General features: G+C 49.8%; 1 long non-coding RNA gene and 1 pseudogene across 1 annotated transcript in view; both read right to left on the reverse strand.

The window, feature by feature from the left end:
• The window catches only part of LOC136627318 (zinc finger protein 850-like), a 166,426-nt pseudogene that overhangs the window by 21,697 nt on the left and 126,096 nt on the right, over positions 1-18,633 (reverse strand).
• LOC136627342 (uncharacterized) overlaps positions 1-18,633 on the reverse strand; it is an 83,430-nt gene that overhangs the window by 5,483 nt on the left and 59,314 nt on the right. The window contains exon 2 of the long non-coding RNA XR_010792776.1: positions 386-450. This is a non-coding gene — a long non-coding RNA (uncharacterized lncRNA). The remainder of the gene's footprint in view (positions 1-385; positions 451-18,633) is intronic.

Raw genomic sequence — 18,633 nt, forward strand, 5'->3', positions numbered from 1 at the left:
CCCAATGGACCCTGTCGAAGGCCTTTTCTGCATTCACGGACAGCAGACAGAGAGGATAAGACCCCACTCTCGCTCTAGATGTTGTTAGTAGAGTTTTATAATGTTGTCTCTGGCCCCCCTAACTTTGATAAATCCTACCTGATCTGTGTGTATGATGGAAGGGAGGAAAGGAGACAATCTGTTAGCTAGTGTCTTGGAAAAAAGTTTAATGTCCGCATTTATCAGTGATATAGGTCTATAATTAGTGGAAAACTGATCTAATGTCTCTAGTCAGCGGTAATCCTGCCATCTCCACCGGCCTCATCACACAAGTAGAAGACATCTAATAAGACTGAAGACAAGAGCTTCACAGCCTTCTACAGATCAGAGGAACATCTCCACCTACCAGATGGTCCTGTGGAAGAAGAGGACAGGGACATCTCTCTGGGGTTCTTCTCTTACTGGATGGAACTGGAGGACACACAGATGGACACTGAAGTCATTCTTCACATACAGATAAGACATGATTACCGGATTCTTCTGACCATAAGACATATTATTACAAGCATCCATCTCCATGAAGTCTCCCTGCACCTTATAATCTGATGGTCTCCCCCTCCCTGTCCCACGTACAGCCAAGCACATAGCAGTGATAACGTGTCTTACCCCTCGTAGACCCCAGCAGAGAGCTGTCACTCTGAGTAACCCTTGAGTGACTGACCCTAGGCCCCCGCAGGTACTGCCTGCACTCTTCTCTCTATCCTTCTTATTCCTCTTTCCTCACTCAGTCTGCTGAATCCCGTCTCCATCCCCGGCACACAGGCAATCTGCGACACTGAGATGAGGCTGGGGTTATAGACAGAGCATACAAGTCATGGGAGGAAGCCATGCTGTTTAACCCCTTAACACTGCAGCGCATCTATTTACATGCTGCAGCATCAGGGTATGTATGAGATCACATGGCGATCTCCCTCCATACAGCGCAGGCGCTGTTTGTTTCTTACAGCCGACATCAACAGCTCTGATAAGCCGCACAGCTGATCGGAGCTGTTAACCCTTTGAATGCCAATGTCAATTCTGACAGAGGCATTTAAATTCCCTGAACGATATTCAGGTGTTCTGTACAGCCCCCTGCAGTGACATCACAGGGAGCTGTGTGGGTGTCATGGCAGCCGGGAGCCTTCTAAATGGCTCCAGGGTTATCTTAAGAAAATGTACATCAAGCCATGGCATTACATCATACTGCAGGAGTGATCAAAGCATCACAAGTTGTTGTCCCCTCTCGGAATAAAGAAAAAAAAAAAAAAGTTAAAATAAGCTGTATAAAGTTTTACTAATTATTTTTAAAAAATACAATAAAAGTTTAAAAACAAAAACACCTTTTTACCACATTTATAGTAAGATCTAAATAAAACCAAAATACATATTTGGTATCACTGCGTCCACAAAAGTCCAATATATCAAAAGTAATACATTCTTTACCCAGAACGATGAACGTCAGAAAAAAAAAAAAAGACCGCCAGAAAGAAGGGATTACTTACCGGTAGTCGTCACGACAGCCCCATTTACATATGGAGGTTGCCCTCTGACCTCAGTAGGGACAGGAAGAGCCTTTAAAGCACCTCCCCTCCACCATCTCCTCAGTGACTTCAAATTATTATGGTGGACAATGTATACTGAACCAAAATTTACCTTTATTCGGTATCATTTTACATTGAAAAAGAACATAAATATTCTTTAGGGGAGGGAGCTATGGAACGTCGTGATGACACCCTGAAATAGAATGACTGGTAAGTAATCCCTTCTTTCCCCCGGTTGTCATCACGACGGCCCCATTTACTTATGGAGCAATACCAAATACTAAGTATTCTTAGGGTGGGGCTACTGCCTGGAGGACTTTTTGTCCGTACGCCAGGTCTTTGTTAGATTGTACATTGACCCTATAGTGCTTTATAAATGCAGACTGATCCAGGTAGCCGCTTTACAAATTTGCTCAGCGGTGGCCTGTGCGTTCTCTGCCCACGACGAGAAAAGGGATCTTGTAGAGTGGGCTTTGATATTTTCAGGAGGATCGAGACCCCTGGCTTTGTACACCTCCCGGATGGCCGTTCTGATCCATCTTGCTATGGTACCTTATAGGTTGTTTGTATTCGCCCCCACTAACGTGTTAAGAGCTCGACGGCCTGTAGATTTACACACCTTCTCCTGGGAGGAGACTTTGTCTGCTAAGAAAATCCACAACAGTATTTGTAGATCCCATCAGATGGATTGCTGAGAGGGATAGCACCGTGGATTCTGCCCAGCGTAGTATCCTTGCAGCCAATTGATGAAGGTGCGGGTGTCGTGTTCCCTCCTGGTGATGAACAAACGATAAGGCTGTCAGGTTATCTGTCAGAATCGTGACATGCCTTCCTCTGAGGTGGGGATCTGCCACACAAAGGGCCTTCCATATCGCTCTTAGCGCTCTCTAATTGGATGAGCATGCAGCTATTCGAGAGTCCCAGATTCCCTAAAAAGTTAGTTCAGTTACTTGCGTTCCCCACCCCCTCTTGCCTGCATTCATTGTAACAGATATGGAGGGCTCTTGTGATCAAGAGGTAACTTTTCTAAGGTTATTATGGGAAGTCCACCAGCATAAGGACTGTTGAACTTGAACAGACAGGCTCACCTTATTATCTAGGGAGGCCTGCTGTTTGTCCCAGCAGGCAAGGATTAAGTGTTGCAGCTGTCGGGTATGGGCTTGGGCCAATAGGACTATCTGTATACAGGCTGTTAGCAGGCCAAGAAGTTTCATTGCGTCCCTAATGGAAACTCACGTTGCCTGGCATAGGGACGATACTGATTGGATGAGGTCCTTTTCCTTGGAAGGGGGGACCCGTGATTCCTGGGTGTGGGAATCTAGGACTCCTAGATATATTTTCTGAATACCTGGGATCAGGTCTGATTTTTGTCTATTTACTACTAGAGATGAGTGAACGTACTCGTCCGAGCTCGATGCTCGGGCGAATATTAGGGTGTTCGGGATGCTCGTTACTCGTAACGAGCACCACGCGATGTTCGGGTTACTTTCAGTTTCATCTCTGAGACGTTAGCGCGCTTTTCTGGCCAATTGAAAGACAGGGAAGGCATTACAACTTCCTCCTGTGTTGTTGCAGCCCTATACCACCCCCCTGCTGTGAGTGGCTGGGGAGATCAGATGTCACCCGAGTATAAAAGTCGGCCCCTCCCGCGGCTCGCCTCAGATGCCTTGTGAGTTAGCTGAGGGACAGTGCTGCTGGTGCCGGAGCTGCTGTAGGGAGAGCGTTAGGAGTTAGTGTAGGCTTCAAGAACCCCAAATGTCCTTCTTAGGGCCACATCTACCTGTGTGCAGGCTGCTGTTAGCAGTGGATATTTTTTTTTCTTCTCAAAATCGGCTGTGCAGAGCATTGCACCCTGCATTAGGGACAGAAGTGGTGCTTAGGCAGGGAGAGTGTTAGGAGTGAGTGTAGGCTTCAAGAACCCCAACGGTCCTTTCTAGGGCGAAATTTAACCGTGTGCAGTACTGTGCTGGCTGCTGTTAGCAGTGTTGCATTTTTTTTTTTCTCAAAATAGGCTGTGCAGAGCATTGCACCCTCCATTGATACTACAGGGACAGAATTGTGTAGGCAGGGCCACAACACAGTTATTATTCATTGAATATACGCAGTGGGGCCTTTCCTTTTAAAAAAAGTGAAAAAATTATATTTGGCCTGCCTCTGTCAGTCCTAAGGGCTCTGGGTACGTGTGTGCTGCGTGGACAACGTAAAAAAATCAGACGCAACCAGCTACGGTTTACTGCAGGCTTGCGCCATTTTCTTTCCTGCCTGGGAAATACCTGCTCTGCCAGAGTTAATAACTCTGCAACACCAAAGTTGTGTGACACTTTTGCAGGGCCACAACACAGTTATTAAACTTATTATTCATTGAATAATAACAGTGGGCCTTTCCTTTTAAACAAAAGGGAAAAAAGTATATTTGGCCTGCAGGCTTGCGCCAATTTCTTTCCTGCCTGGGAAATCAAATCACTGGTAATACAGCATGCTGAGGGGTAGGGGTAGGCCTAGAGGACGTGGACGTGGCCGAGGACGCGGAGGCCCAAGTCAGGGTGTGGGCACAGGCCGAGCTCCTGATACAGGTGTATCGCAGCCGACTGCTGCGCGATTAGGAGAGAGGCACGTTTCTGGCGTACCGACATTCATCGCACAATTCATGGGTCCACGCGGGAGACCTTTATTAGAAAATGAGCAGTGTGAGCAGGTCCTGTCGTGGATGGCAGAAAGTGCTTCGAGCAACCTATCGTCCACCCACAGTTCTGCGCCGTCCACTGCTGCAAATCCGAATCCTCTGTCTGCTGCTCCTCCTTCCTCCCAGCCTCCTCACTCCACTCCAATGACACATGCTCAGCTGCGGGAAGACTCCCAGGAACTGTTCTCGGGCCCCTGCTCAGATTGGGCAGCAGTGGTTCCTCTCCCACCAGAGGAGTTTATCGTCACTGATGCACAACCATTGCAAAGTTCCCAGGGTCCGGGGGATGAGGCTGTGGACTTCCGCAAACGGTCTCAAGACTTTTCTGTGGGTGAGTAGGACGATGACGATGAGACACAGTTGTCTTGCAGTCAGGTAGTAGTGAGGGCAGGAAGTCCAAGGCAGGAGCGCACAGAGGATTCGGAGGAAGAGCAGCAGGACGATGAGGTGACTGACCCCACCTGGTTTGCAACGCCTACTCAGGACAGGTCTTCAGAGGGGGAGGCAAGGGCAGCAGCAGGGCAGGTTGCAAGAGGCAGTGCGGTGGCCAGGGGTAGAGGCAGGGCCAGACCGAAAAATCCACCAACTGTTTCCCAAAGCGCACCCTCGCGCCATGCCACCCTGCAGAGGCCGAGGTGCTCTAAGGTCTGGCAGTTTTTCACAGAGACGCCTGACGACCGACGAACAGTGGTGTGCAACCTTTGTCGCGCCAAGATCAGCCAGGGAGCCACCACCAACAGCCTCACCACCACCAGCATGCGCAGACATATGATGGCCAAGCACCCCACAAGGTGGGACGAAGGCCGTTCACCGCCTCCGGTTTGCACCGCTGCCTCTCCCCCTGTGCCCCAACCTGCCACTGAGATACAACCCCCCTCTCAGGACACAGGCACTACCGTCTCATGGCCTGCACCCACACCCTCACCTCCGCTGTCCTTGGCCCCATCCACCAGTGTAGTTCAGCGCACCGTCCAGCCATCGCTAGCGCAACTGTTGGAGCGCAAGCGCAAGTACGCCGCCACGCACCCGCACGCTCAAGCGTTAACCGTCCACATAGCCAAATTTATCTGCCTTGAGATGCTGCCGTATAAACCACCCTCCTCCTCCTCCTCCTCCGCAACCTCTGTCTCGCAATCAAGATGTGTCAGCAGCAGCACGTCGCCAGCAGTCGGTGTCGCGCGGCGTGGCAGCACAACGATGGGCAAGCGGCAGCAGGCCGTGCTGAAACTACTCAGCTTAGGAGAGAAGAGGCACACGGCCCACGAACTGCTGCAGGGTCGGACAGAGCAGACCGACCGCTGGCTTGCGCCGCTGAGCCTCCAACCGGGCATGGTCGTGTGTGACAACGGCCGTAACCTGGTGGCGGCTCTGCAGCTCGGCAGCCTCACGCACGTGCCATGCCTGGCCTACGTCTTTAATTTGGTGGTTCAGCGCTTTCTGAAAAGCTACCCACGCTTGTCAGACCTGCTCGTAAAGGTGCGCCGGCTCTGCGCACATTTCCGCAAGTCCCACACGGACGCTGCCACCCTGCGCACCCTGCAACATCGCTTTAATCTGCCAGTGCACCGACTGCTGTGCGACGTGCCCACACGGTGGAACTCTACGCTCCACATGTTGGCCAGGCTCTATGAGCAGCGTAGAGCTATAGTGGAATACCAACTCCAACATGGGCGGCGCAGTGGGAGTCAGCCTCCTCAATTCTTTTCAGAAGAGTGGGCCTGGTTGGCAGACATCTGCCAGGTCCTTGGAAACTTTGAGCAGTCTACCCAGGTGGTGAGCGGCGATGCTGCAATCATTAGCGTCACCATTCCTCTGCTATGCATCTTGAGAAGTTCCCTGCAAAGCATAAAGGCAGATGCTTTGCGCTCGGAAACGGAGGCGGGGGAAGACAGTATGTCGCTGGATAGTCAGAGCACCCTCCTGTCTATATCTCAGCGCGTACAGGAGGAGGAGGAGGAGCATGAGGAGGATGAGGAGGAGGGGGAAGAGACAGCTTGGCCCACTGCTGACGGTACACATGCTGCTTGCCTGTCATCCTTTCAGCGTGTATGGCCTGAGGAGGAGGAGGAGGAGGATCCTGAAAGTGATCTTCCTAGTGAAGACAGCCATGTGTTGCGTACAGGTACCCTGGCACACATGGCTGACTTCATGTTAGGATGCCTTTCTCGTGACCCTCGCGTTGCACGCATTCTGGCCACTACGGATTACTGGGTGTACACACTGCTCGACCCACGCTATAAGGAGAACCTTCCCACTCTCATTCCCGAAGAGGAAAGGGGTTTGAGAGTGTTGCTATACCACAAGACCCTGGCGGACAAGCTGATGGTAAAATTTCCATCCGACAGCGCTAGTGGCAGAAGGCGCAGTTCCGAGGGCCAGGTAGCAGGGGAGGTGCGGAGATCGAGCAGCATGTACAGCCCAGGCAGTGCAACAGTCTTTAAGGGCCTGGACAGCTTTATGGCTCCCCAGCAAGACTGTGTCACCGCTCCCCAGTCAAGGCTGAGTCGGCGGGAGCACTGTAAAAGGATGGTGAGGGAGTACGTAGCCGATCGCACGACCGTCCTCCGTGACGCCTCTGCCACCTACAACTACTGGGTGTCGAAGCTGGACACGTGGCCTGAACTAGCGCTGTATGCCCTGGAGGTGCTTGCTTGTCCTGCGGCTAGCGTCTTGTCGGAGAGGGTGTTTAGTGCGGCTGGGGGAATCATCACAGATAAGCGTACCCGCCTGTCAACCGACAGTGCCGACAGGCTAACACTCATCAAGATGAACAAAGCCTGGATTTCCCCAGACTTCTCTTCTCCACCAGCGGACAGCAGCGATACGTAAGCAATACGTAGGCTGCACCCGCGGATGGAAGCTACGTTCTCTCTCACCATCCAAAACGGGGACATTTCTGCTTCATCAATCTGTGTCTAATATTCCTCCTCCTCCTCCTCCTGCTCCTCCTCCTGAAACCTCACGTAATCACGCTGAACGGGCAATTTTTCTTAGGGCCACAAGGCTCAGTCATATAATTTTTCTTAAAAATTTTTATACGTTTCAATGCTCCTAAAAGCGTTGGAACTTTAACTTGAACCAATTTTTCGTTAAACTGGGCTGCCTCCAGGCCTAGTTACCACTTAAGCCACATTAACCAAAGCGATTAATGGGTTTCACCTACCATCTTGGTTGGGCATGGCCAATTTTTACTGAGGTACATTAGTACTGTTGGTACACCAATTTTTTTGGGCCCTCACCTACAGTGTAATCATAGCAATTTCTATGTTCTTCGCCTGCACTCATGGTACAGAAAGGTTGTGTGGGGTTGGCCTGCACTTTAGCTACATAAATGTAACTTGGGCCTTGGCTATACTGCAGCTACTGAAATGGAACTAAGACTGCGCTCCCACTATACTACTGCTTCGGAATTGTTACTGGGGCCTGTGTAGGCTGCTACTATTACTGAAATGGAACGAAGACTGCGCTCCCACTATACTACTGCTTCTGAATTGTTACTGGGGCCTGTCTAGGCTGCTACTATTACTGAAATGGAACTAAGACTGTGCTCCCCCTATAATGCTGCTAGTGATATGTTACTGGGGCCTGTCGCTAATGCTACGGCTGAAATGTTACTAATTCTGGGCTCTGCCTATACCGCTGCTAATGGTATGTCTCTGGGGTGTGGAAACAGAGGCTTCCCAAAAACATGATGGCGGCGAGGCCATTTCCCACCAACGCTGTTACTGTTAAGGTGCATATAACCACGGACACGTGGAGAGGACACATAGTGCCTCAAAAACATCCCCCTCCTCCTCCAACAATGAAAACATTCTTGGCAAATGCCTTTGCATTGGTTCGTCTGGTGGCAGTCCAAGAATTTCACCTTTACCGACACAACAAGAGCCCCCCCACCATCCCCCCGCCACGGCCCACTTAATCCTGGCCACATTCCGAAAACCAACAAAATAAAACCGCGCTACTAGGTCCGCAGTCACCACCACATTACCACCAACGTGGTTACTGTTAAGGTACATATTACCAGTCTGACTGGGGCATGCAGTGTTGGCCGGAGCCCACCTGCATTTAGCACAACATTACTACCTCAGCTGTGTTGGGCAATGCAATGGGATATTTCTATGTACCGCCGGTGGCTTCCTGGCACCCACCCATGCTGTGGGTCCACAGGGAATTATAAATGCATCTGTTTCCACTTCAAAAGAACCCCAGTCAGGCTGGGGCATGCAGTGTGGGGCGAAGCCCACCTGCATTAAGAACGACATTACTACCTCAGCTGTGTTTGGCAATGCAATGGGATTTTTTTGTGTATCGCCGGTGGGTTCCAGGGAGCAACCCATGCTGTAGGTGCACACGGAGTTTAACCTACATGTGTCCACTTGTAAAGAACCCCAGTCTGACTGGGGCATGCAGTGTGGGCCGAAGCCCACCTGCATTAAAGGAGATGTCCCGCGGCAGCAAGTGGGTCTATACACTTCTGTATGGCCATAATAATGCACTTTGTAATGTACATTGTGCATTAATTATGAGCCATACAGAAGTTATAAAAAGTTTTATACTTACCTGCTCCGTTGCTGGCGTCCTCGTCTCCATGGTGCCGACTAATTTTCGCCCTCCGATGGCCAAATTAGCCGCGCTTGCGCAGTCCGGGTCTTCTCCTCTTCTCTATGGGGCTCCGTGTAGCTCCGTGTAGCTCCGCCCCGTCACGTGCCGATTCCAGCCAATCAGGAGGCTGGAATCGGCAATGGACCGCACAGAAGCCCTGCGGTCCATGAAGATAGAGGATCCCGGCGGCCATCTTCAGCAGGTGAGTATGAAGACGCCGGACCGCCGGGATTCAGGTAAGCGCTGTGCGGGTGGTTTTTTTAACCCCTGCATCGGGGTTGTCTCGCGCCGAACGGGGGGGGGGTTTAAAAAAAAAAAAACCCGTTTCGGCGCGGGACATCTCCTTTAAGCACGACATTACTACCTCAGCTGTGTTGGGCAATGCAATGGGATATTTTTGTGTATCGCCGGTGGGTTCCAGGGAGCCACCCATGCTGTAGGTGCACACGGAGTTTAACCTACATGTGTCCACTTGTAAAGTACCCCAGTCTGACTGGGGCATGCAGTGTGGGCCGAAGCCCACCTGCATTAAGCACGACATTACTACCTCAGCTGTGTTGGGCAATGCAATGGGATATTTTTGTGTATCGCCGGTGGGTTCCAGGGAGCCACCCATGCTGTAGGTGCACACGGAGTTTAACCTACATGTGTCCACTTGTAAAGAACCCCAGTCTGACTGGGGCATGCAGTGTGGGCCGAAGCCCACCTGCATTAAGCACGACATTACTACCTCAGCTGTGTTGGGCAATGCAATGGGATATTTTTGTGTATCGCCGGTGGGTTCCAGGGAGCCACCCATGCTGTAGGTGCACACGGAGTTTAACCTACATGTGTCCACTTGTAAAGAACCCCAGTCTGACTGGGGCATGCAGTGTGGGCCGAAGCCCACCTGTATTAAGCACAACATTACTACCTCAGCTGTGTTGGGCAATGCAATGGGATATTTTTGTGTATCGCCGGTGGGTTCCAGGGAGCCACCCATGCTGTAGGTGCACACGGAGTTTAACCTACATGTGTCCACTTGTAAAGTACCCCAGTCTGACTGGGGCATGCAGTGTGGGCCGAAGCCCACCTGCATTAAGCACGACATTACTACCTCAGCTGTGTTGGGCAATGCAATGGGATATTTTTGTGTATCGCCGGTGGGTTCCAGGGAGCCACCCATGCTGTAGGTGCACACGGAGTTTAACCTACATGTGTCCACTTGTAAAGAACCCCAGTCTGACTGGGGCATGCAGTGTGGGCCGAAGCCCACCTGCATTAAGCAAGACATTACTACCTCAGCTGTGTTGGGCAATGCAATGGGATATTTTTGTGTACCGCCGGTGGCTTCCTGGCACAGACCCATGCTTTGGGTCCACAGGGAATTATAAATGCATCTGTTTCCACTTCAAAAGAACCCCAGTCAGACTGGGGCATGCAGTGTGGGCCGAAGCCTGCATTAAGCAAGACATTACTACCTCAGCTGTGTTGGGCAATGCAATGGGATATTTTTGTGTATCGCCGGTGGGTTCCAGGGAGCCACCCATGCTGTAGGTGCACACGGAGTTTAACCTACATGTGTCCACTTGTAAAGAACCCCAGTCTGACTGGGGCATGCAGTGTGGGCCGAAGCCCACCTGCATTAAGCACGACATTACTACCCCAGCTGTGTTGGGCAATGCAATGGGATATTTTTGTGTATCGCCGGTGGGTTCCAGGGAGCCACCCATGCTGTCGGTCGACAGGGACTTCACAATAGGGAGTTGTACCTGCCTGTGTCTATGAATTAAAAAGCCCGGTCTGACTGGGGCATGCAGAGACACCTTGACAGAATGAATAGTGTGTGGCACATAGGTTCCCCATTGCTATGCCCACGTGTGCAGCTTCTGATGGCGGTGGCACAGGATTCTATTTCTCATTGCTTCGGTACAGCATTGTGGGCTATCGCCCCGCCCCTTTTAAAGAGGGTCGCTGCCTAGCCGTGCCAACCCTCTGCAGTGTGTGCCTGCGGTTCCTCCTCATGGCAGACGCACTTATAAATAGACATGAGGGTGGTGAGGCATTAGGGCAGCTGAAGGCTGCGCAGGGACACTTTGGTGTGCGCTGTGGGAGGGAGGGGGGGCGGTTGGGCAGCATGTAACCCAGGAGAAGTGGCAGTGGAGTGTCATGCAGGCGGTGATTGTGCTTTGTTGGAGGTAGTGTGGTGCTTAGCAAAGGTATGCCATGCTAATGATGGCTTTTCAGAAGTAAAAGTTGTTGGGAGGGGGGGGGGGCCACTCTTGCCGCTATTCTGGCTTAATAGTGGGACCTGTGAACTTGAGATGCAGCCCAACATGTAGCCCCTCGCCTGCCCTATCCGTTGCTGTGTCGTTCCCATCACTTTCTTGAATTGCCCAGATTTTCACACAAGGAAACCTTAGCGAGCATTGGCGAAATACAAAAATGCTCTGGTCGCCCATTGACTTCAATGGGGTTCGTTATTCGAAACGAACCCTCGAGCATCGCGAAAATTTTGTCCCGAGTAACGAGCACCCGAGCATTTTGGTGCTCGCTCATCTCTATTTACTACACATCCCAAGTTGCTCAACGTGGACAAGACTATGGACAAATCTGGGCATATAGTTTCCACTGATTTTGACACCAACAGGAAATCATCCAGATAGGGGAAGATAAGGATTTGTTTTCTCCTAAAGTAGGCTATCATTTCTATCACTACTTTTGTGAATACCCTAGGGGCGGTACAAATACCAAAGGGCAAAGCCCTAAATTGGTAGTGACGAATTACATTACCCATTTGCAAAGCAAATATTGGATATTTGTAGTGGGGGGGGGGGGGGGGCAGTTATTGGGACGTGATCATACGTGTCTTTAAGCTGTAAAACGTGATGAGTAGATAGCAGCACAACCAAATGTATTACAAAGGCATACTTAAGCCAAAAGTGCACGATCCAGTAGTAGATCCGGACCCCAGGATCCAAAATAGAACTTTGCAGACAATCAATGGACAGATCAGCACTCCTGGGTTTTTCTTTATAATAAAACTTCTTTATTCCTCAGCTTAAAAAACTGCACTGCAACGTTTCGATCCTATGTGGATCTTTCTCAAGCATGCAGCAAGTTCTTAAAGAGCACATATATATACACAAAAGGCTTATAGCCAAATGCCCCAAATAATTATCACCCCATCTCTCTTTTAAATTCAGATGTGAAGCTCTATGCCAAGGTAATAGCAAAGAGACCATTTCCCTTGATGTCTAGTTTGGTCAAAGAGGATTGCCAGGGCCCAAAAGGTACTAGATGCCTGATGGACTTGGTGGATGTGGCTGTCCTTGGATGGAGAGAAGGCATGTGGCAAGGTCCATTGGGGATATCTGATTCAAGCATTGCAGACATTTGGGTTTGCAGGCCCCATCTTCCAGGCCAGCAAAGGCCTATATTCCTCCCCCTCAGCGATGGTTCTGATCAGTGGCCTTTTATCCAAGCCTTTTAACATAACAAACGGCACCAAACAAGGGTGCCTTCTGTCACCCCTTAATTTTTTAGATTGTCATGGAAGCATTGGCAGAGGACATTAGAAATAATCAAAACATTGGAAGAATTAGAATGGGCCCATGACACACAAAAGGTTGATTATGCCTACCTGATAATTGGGGTGTCAGGAGTCTCCATGACAGCACCACCTGAGATAGCCTCCTCTTGATAGGACAGGAACACGCCGAGAGGTTAAAGCTCCCCCCTCTCCCACCTTCCTCACTGATTTCTAACGAATTGCCGGGGGTAGGATCTTAACTAAAATTATTACCAAGACTGGTATTTTATCTATGTCTTCATAAATGGAAATTAAATTATATATTTTCCTTTCGGGGGTGTGGGGGTAATAATGTGCGGGGGCTGTCATGGAGACTCCTGAAAACCCGATTATCGGGTAGGTATAATCTACCTTTTCCCAGTCATCTCCATGACAGCACCACCTGAGACGTACCAACTAAATACATTTTTCAGGATGGGATCGCCACTGAGAGGACCTTATGGCCAAAGGTTAAATTCTCATCTAGCCGCACGTCCACCCTGTAATGCTTAATGAAAGTAGGCGGCCTTTTCCATATTGCGGTCTTACAAATTTGTTCTACGGACACTGAACTATGTTCAGCCCACGAAGAGGCTACTGCCCTTGTGGAGTGGGCTTTAAGTTCGGAGGGGACCTCTTTATCTAATGCTTTATAGGCTTCTGTAATAGCCAGGCGGATCCATCTGGGTATGGAGCTCTTTGCTGCTTTCCTACCCTTATTTGTGCCGAAAAATTGGACAAACAAATTGTCGTCCTGTCTCCACTGACTTGTGGCATCGATATATTGCAGATCTGCTCTTATAACGTCCAGACAGTTAATGTAACCATGACGACGGTCAGGGACCCCGGGTGGCAGTGGCACGGTTCGCCATGGCGTTCTGGAATGGTGTTGTGCCCACGTTCAGGTCGGCGAGTGGTGGCGCTGTGTTCCTGTGTGTGGGCGCGCGTGCCTGCTCTGAGAGGCGCGCGTGCTCTCTGAGTTATAGTGGATGGCTGGGAGTTCTGGTCAGTCGGCTTGATTGGTCTCTGCCCAAGTGGAGGAAACTCCTGAATATAGTCTGGCAGTTGCTGATAGCAGTTGCTAGTTATTGGGTCTGTTCTCTGTGTGCCTGACTTCGGTCTTGCTCCAGTGGAAGTTACCTGGTCTCGATCCAGCTCTGCTTGTGTTCTGTGGTTCTCTTGTCGTGTTGGTTTATTCAATCTGCCTAGTCTGTCAGTACTAGTAAGTTGTCATCTGCATAGGTACGGTGGTGCCTTCCTGTCCTGCCACTAGGCAGCGTAGGGTCAGTGTTGGCGGCCTGGACCTGTCCACCTTTGGGGCTACCTCCAGGAAGGGACATTGGTGTGGGTGAGAGTCAGGGAGTCCCACACTGTGCGTACCTGTGCAAACTACTAGTACTGTTACAGTTAAATTCTCTTTCCGAAGTGTCTCTAGGTTTATCGAAAAACGAGAGAATCACTACGTCCTGCGCCCTATGAAAAGATGACACTACCTTGGGCATAAAAGCTGGATCTGATTTAAACACTATCTTTGTGTCTGTGATTTTAAGAAAGGGATGACGGATAGATAGAGCCTGGCCGAAGTAATAGCCAATAAAAAGACTGTTCGTATTCTTTTTGGGAGCGATTCTATTGGCTCAAATGGGTCTGAAGACAGAGCCCTGAGAACCCAATTTAGGTTCCAGTCAGGGAATAGATTTGTGGTTCTTGGCTTCAACCTGTCTGCCACCGTCAAGAACCTACTGACCCACTTGACTTCTGATAATTTGGCGTCAAACAGGACACTAAGGGCTGCTATCTGAACTCAATCTACTTGGTGCCCATATCCAGGCCTTCCTGCAGAAATTCCAAAATTATGGGTATGTCCGGAGAAGAAACCTGCAATTTCCTCTCCCGACCCCAAAGAAAATACTTCTTCCAGACCTTCTGGTAGAAACTGTTAGTTGTTGCTTTCCTGCTAGACAGTAGGGTCTAAGTTACTTTCTCAGAGAATCCTTACCCTAACAGTATGGATTCTTCAAAATCCATGCTGCCGAGCAGAGCCTGTCTATTTTTGGGTGGTTCAGAGGGCCTTCCGTTAGTAGGTACACTTGGGTAGGCAGGAGAACTGGATCCTGTAAGCTTAAGTTTTTAGGGGGCCGAACCAGCTCCTCCCCAGCCAGAAGGCAGCCACTAGGATTAGTGTACATCTCTGGGAACAGAAATGCTAGAGTACCCCGGGGATTAGAGGGATTGGTGGAAATGCATAGACCAATACCCTGCCCCAGTTCTGGTTTAGGGCATCTACTGCCGTCGGTTGATCCCCTGGAATGAAGGAGAAGAAGTTCTTTACTTTGAGGTTTTCTTTTGTCGTGAACAGGTCGATCTGTGGGGACCCTTACCTGTCCATCAGAGTCTTGAAGTCTTCCTGCGAAAAGGACCACGCTCAGGGGTCTATATGCCTTCTGCTGAGAAAATCTACCCTCTGATTCAATGCACCCTTTAGATGTGCCGCTGAAATTGACAGTACTCAAGCTCCCGCCCAGTGTAAGATTTTCTGTGAAACATCTTTTAAGGCTGGGAAACTTGTTCCTCCTTGATGCCGAATGTGGGCTACTGCCGTGGTATTGTCTAATAAGATTTTTAGATGCTGGTTGTGTACGGTTTCTCCTAGTCGCTGAAGGGTCTCCCAAATTGCCTGGAGTTCCCTATATTTGATGATTGGTCCTTCATCCCTGAGGGCCATGACCCCTGCAGAAACTGGTCTCCTATATAAGTACCCCAGCCCCAGGCACTCACGTCCATTGTGACACAAATAGCCGGATACTGAATCAAGTGAACTCTCCTCGACAGGTTCGAAGGTGTCCACCAGCGCAGGGACACCTTCACTGAATTCTCTAAGCACATCCTGGTCCCTAGAAAGGACTGCCTCCTTTCCCAGGCTGAAAGTATTGCGGTTTGAAGAAGTCTGTTGTCCGTCTGAGCCCAGGCTACCCCTGGAATGCAAGAAGTCAGGCTCCCCAAAAGGGACATGGCTTCTCAGATTGTACAGGTTTTTTTTCCCTAGAAATTTTCTGGACCAGTAGCTTCATTCCCTGGACCTTTGACTCTGGAAGGAAGGAGCATTGGCTCTCTGAGTTGAGCATGATGCCTAGAAACAATTTTTCTCTGCTGGCGTTCAGGCTGGATTTCTCCCAATTTATTATCCAACCCAAGAATTGGAGCAGATGAAGGGTCGTTGCCAGATATTCCGCTAGGGGTTTCTTGGATTCTGCTATGACCTGGATGTCGTCTAGGTAGGGCACGATCGAGATCGATTTGTCTCAAGTAGGCCGCTAGCTCTGCTATAATCTTCATGAAGATTTGGGGGGCTGAGGAAATCCCGAAGGGAAGGCATCTGAATTGGAAATGTTTTGTTCCTCTTCCCATGTTTAGTGCGAATCTGAGGAATTTTTGGGAATCCGCGTGGATTGATACGTGGAAGTATATGCCCTTCTTCCTCTTGGGCTCACCGCTGAGGATATCGACTCCATTTTGAATCTCTGATACCTGATGTATGCCTTCATGGGTTTTAGGTTGATAATCTTGTGCGACTTCCCGCAAGATTTCTTTATCAAAAAAAGCCTGGAGTAATGACTTCTGGATTTTTCTTTTTGTGGTACTGAAGATACTGCTTTTAAATGTAGGTCTCGAACCCCTTGCTGGAGTAATCGCAATTAATGTGTTGAGCCCCCCCGTAGTCAGGAATTTTCTCTTGGGATGGGATGCCAGCTCTATTCGGTATCCGTGTTGTAGAATTTCGGGGATCCAAGAGCTCTCGCAGATTGGGGCCCATCAATCTGCAAAGCTTCCCAGTCTCACCCTGACTGGGATGGCGTCATGGTTTTTGCCTGGCGGGTCCCCCGATGAGGGTTAAAAGAGGAAGCTTCTCCATTTACCCCCTTCAGGGTAACTCCATCTGCCCATCTTGCCCTTTCCCTTTTAGGGCTCAGAGTGTTGCGCTGGGGTCCAAAAATATACGGATTACTTACCAGTAGTCCTTTTTCCGGGAGTCATCACGACGGCCCCATTTACAATAGAGGTTGCCCTCTAACCTCGGTAGGGATAGGAAGAGCCCTTAAAAGCACCTCCCTTCCACCATTCTTTAGCGGCTTTCAAATTATTACGGTGGACAATGTTTACGGAACCAAAATTTACCTTTATTCGGTCATATTTACATCGAAAAGAACATAAATATTCTATAAGGGAGGGCATTACGGGCCGTTGTGATGACTCCCAAAAAAAGGACTACCGGTATGTAATCCGTATATTTCCAGGTCGTCATCCCGATGGCCCCATTTACAATGGAGCAATGTCACATTATAAGTGATTTAGGGTGGGACTACTGCCTTGAGGACTTTCCATCCATATCCCAAGTCTTGGTCGGACTGGACGTTAACCCTATAATGTTTGATTATAGAGGGCAGGGTAATTGTCTGCTCTCTGTGGAATTTGGATACTACTTTCTAATTTAAACGTGATTCTATCATCTTGTATCAGCATGTGTGGCTCCACATAACATAAGGCTTGTAATTCTCCTACTCTCCGGGCTGAGGTTATAGCGACTAGGAGAGAAACCTTTTAGCGTAAGTAGTCTTAGAGGGAGTTGGAAGAGGGGTTCAAAGGGTGGTTTGCAAAAGCTATTTAGGACTAAATTCAGGTCCCAGGTAGGAAAAGTTTCCCTAATAAAGAGCCAAAGTCCGTCTGCTCCCTTAGGGAACCTATGAACCCAGCGGTACTCCGCCAAGGGAAAATCCAAATAGGATCCTAACGCTGCTGCCTGAACCCTAAGAGTTCTTGGGCTAAGGCCTTTCTCTAGGCCCGCCTGCAGCAAAATTAAAGATTATGGGCATATCAATAACTGGGATTTTGCTTGGATCCAAGTTACAGAACTCTGAGAACTTCCTCCACACTCTGTTATAGATGGCTGTGATTACGTGTTTATGGCTTTTGGTCAAGGTGGTAATTACTTTGTGTGAAAGTCCCTTCCCCTGAAGTATCACGCCTTCAACATCCACGCCGCTAGTTTCAGTTTTTCGACCCCCGTGTATGTTAGTGGGCCCTGGAAAGGGAGATCTTCCATGGCCGGTAGTCCAAATAGGCCCCTGAAAAGGAGATCTTCCATGGCCGGTAGTCCAAATAGGCCCCTGAAAAGGAGATCTTCCATGGCCGGTAGTCAAAGTTGGCCCCGGATCGCTAAAGCCTTCAATAGGGGATACCAGGGTCTCTTGTCCCACACGGGAACGACTAAGATTACTGCCGCCCGGCTGGCCTGAATCTTTTTGAGGGTGTATGGAATCAGTGGGAAGGTGGGAAATGCATAGGCCAAGTCCATGTCCCAACTTTGAGACAGGGAGTCTACTCCGCATGGGTTGTCCCTTGGGTTGAGAGAATAGAAGTCCCGGCATTTCGTATTTCCCCTTGTGGTGAACAGATCGATCTGCGGTTTTCCCCACTGGCGTGTTAGATGATTAAAGGCTTGCTGGTTCAGACACTATTCTCCTGGAAGAACACGGTCTGCTGAGAAAGTCTGCGATGACGTTTGAGGACCCCTTCAGATTGATGGCTGAGAGGGATAACATGGTGGATTCCGCGCAGCGAAGTATCCTTGCCACCAGTTGTTGGGGTTGTGGGTGTCGCGTTTCCCCATGGCGACGAACAAACGACAGGGCTGTCATGTTATTGGTTAGGATTTTAACGTGCCTTCCTCTCAAGTGGGGTTCTGCCGCATGGAGGGTCTCCCATATCGCTCTTAATTCCCTATAGTTGGACGAGCATGCGGCTATTCAGGAATACCAGGTTACCTGCAGGGTCAGGTCTGCTACTTGCGCTCCCCATCCGGTTTTGCTAGCATCCGCTGTGACGGATCTATATCGGGTTCTCGTGACCAAGAGGTACCCATGCTCAGGTTACTCTGTAAGGTCCACCAGCGCAGGGACTATTTAACTTGGACGGACAGGCTCACCTTCTTGTCTAGGGAGGTCTGTCGTTTTTTCCACCTGGCAAGGATGAACTGTTGTAGCTGTCGGGTATGGGCTTGTGCCCATGGGACTATGTGTATGCAGGCTGTCAACAGGCCCAGCACTTTCATAACTTCTCTGATGGACACTGTAGTGGCCTGACATAGGGATGTTACGGATTCAATAAGGTCTTTGCTTCTGGACGGTGGAAGCCGAGATTCCTGGATGCGGGAGTCTAGGAGTACAACTAAATAAATCTTC

Source organism: Eleutherodactylus coqui, chromosome 5, assembly GCF_035609145.1.
Source record: "Eleutherodactylus coqui strain aEleCoq1 chromosome 5, aEleCoq1.hap1, whole genome shotgun sequence".
Lineage (NCBI taxonomy): Eukaryota > Metazoa > Chordata > Amphibia > Anura > Eleutherodactylidae > Eleutherodactylus > Eleutherodactylus coqui.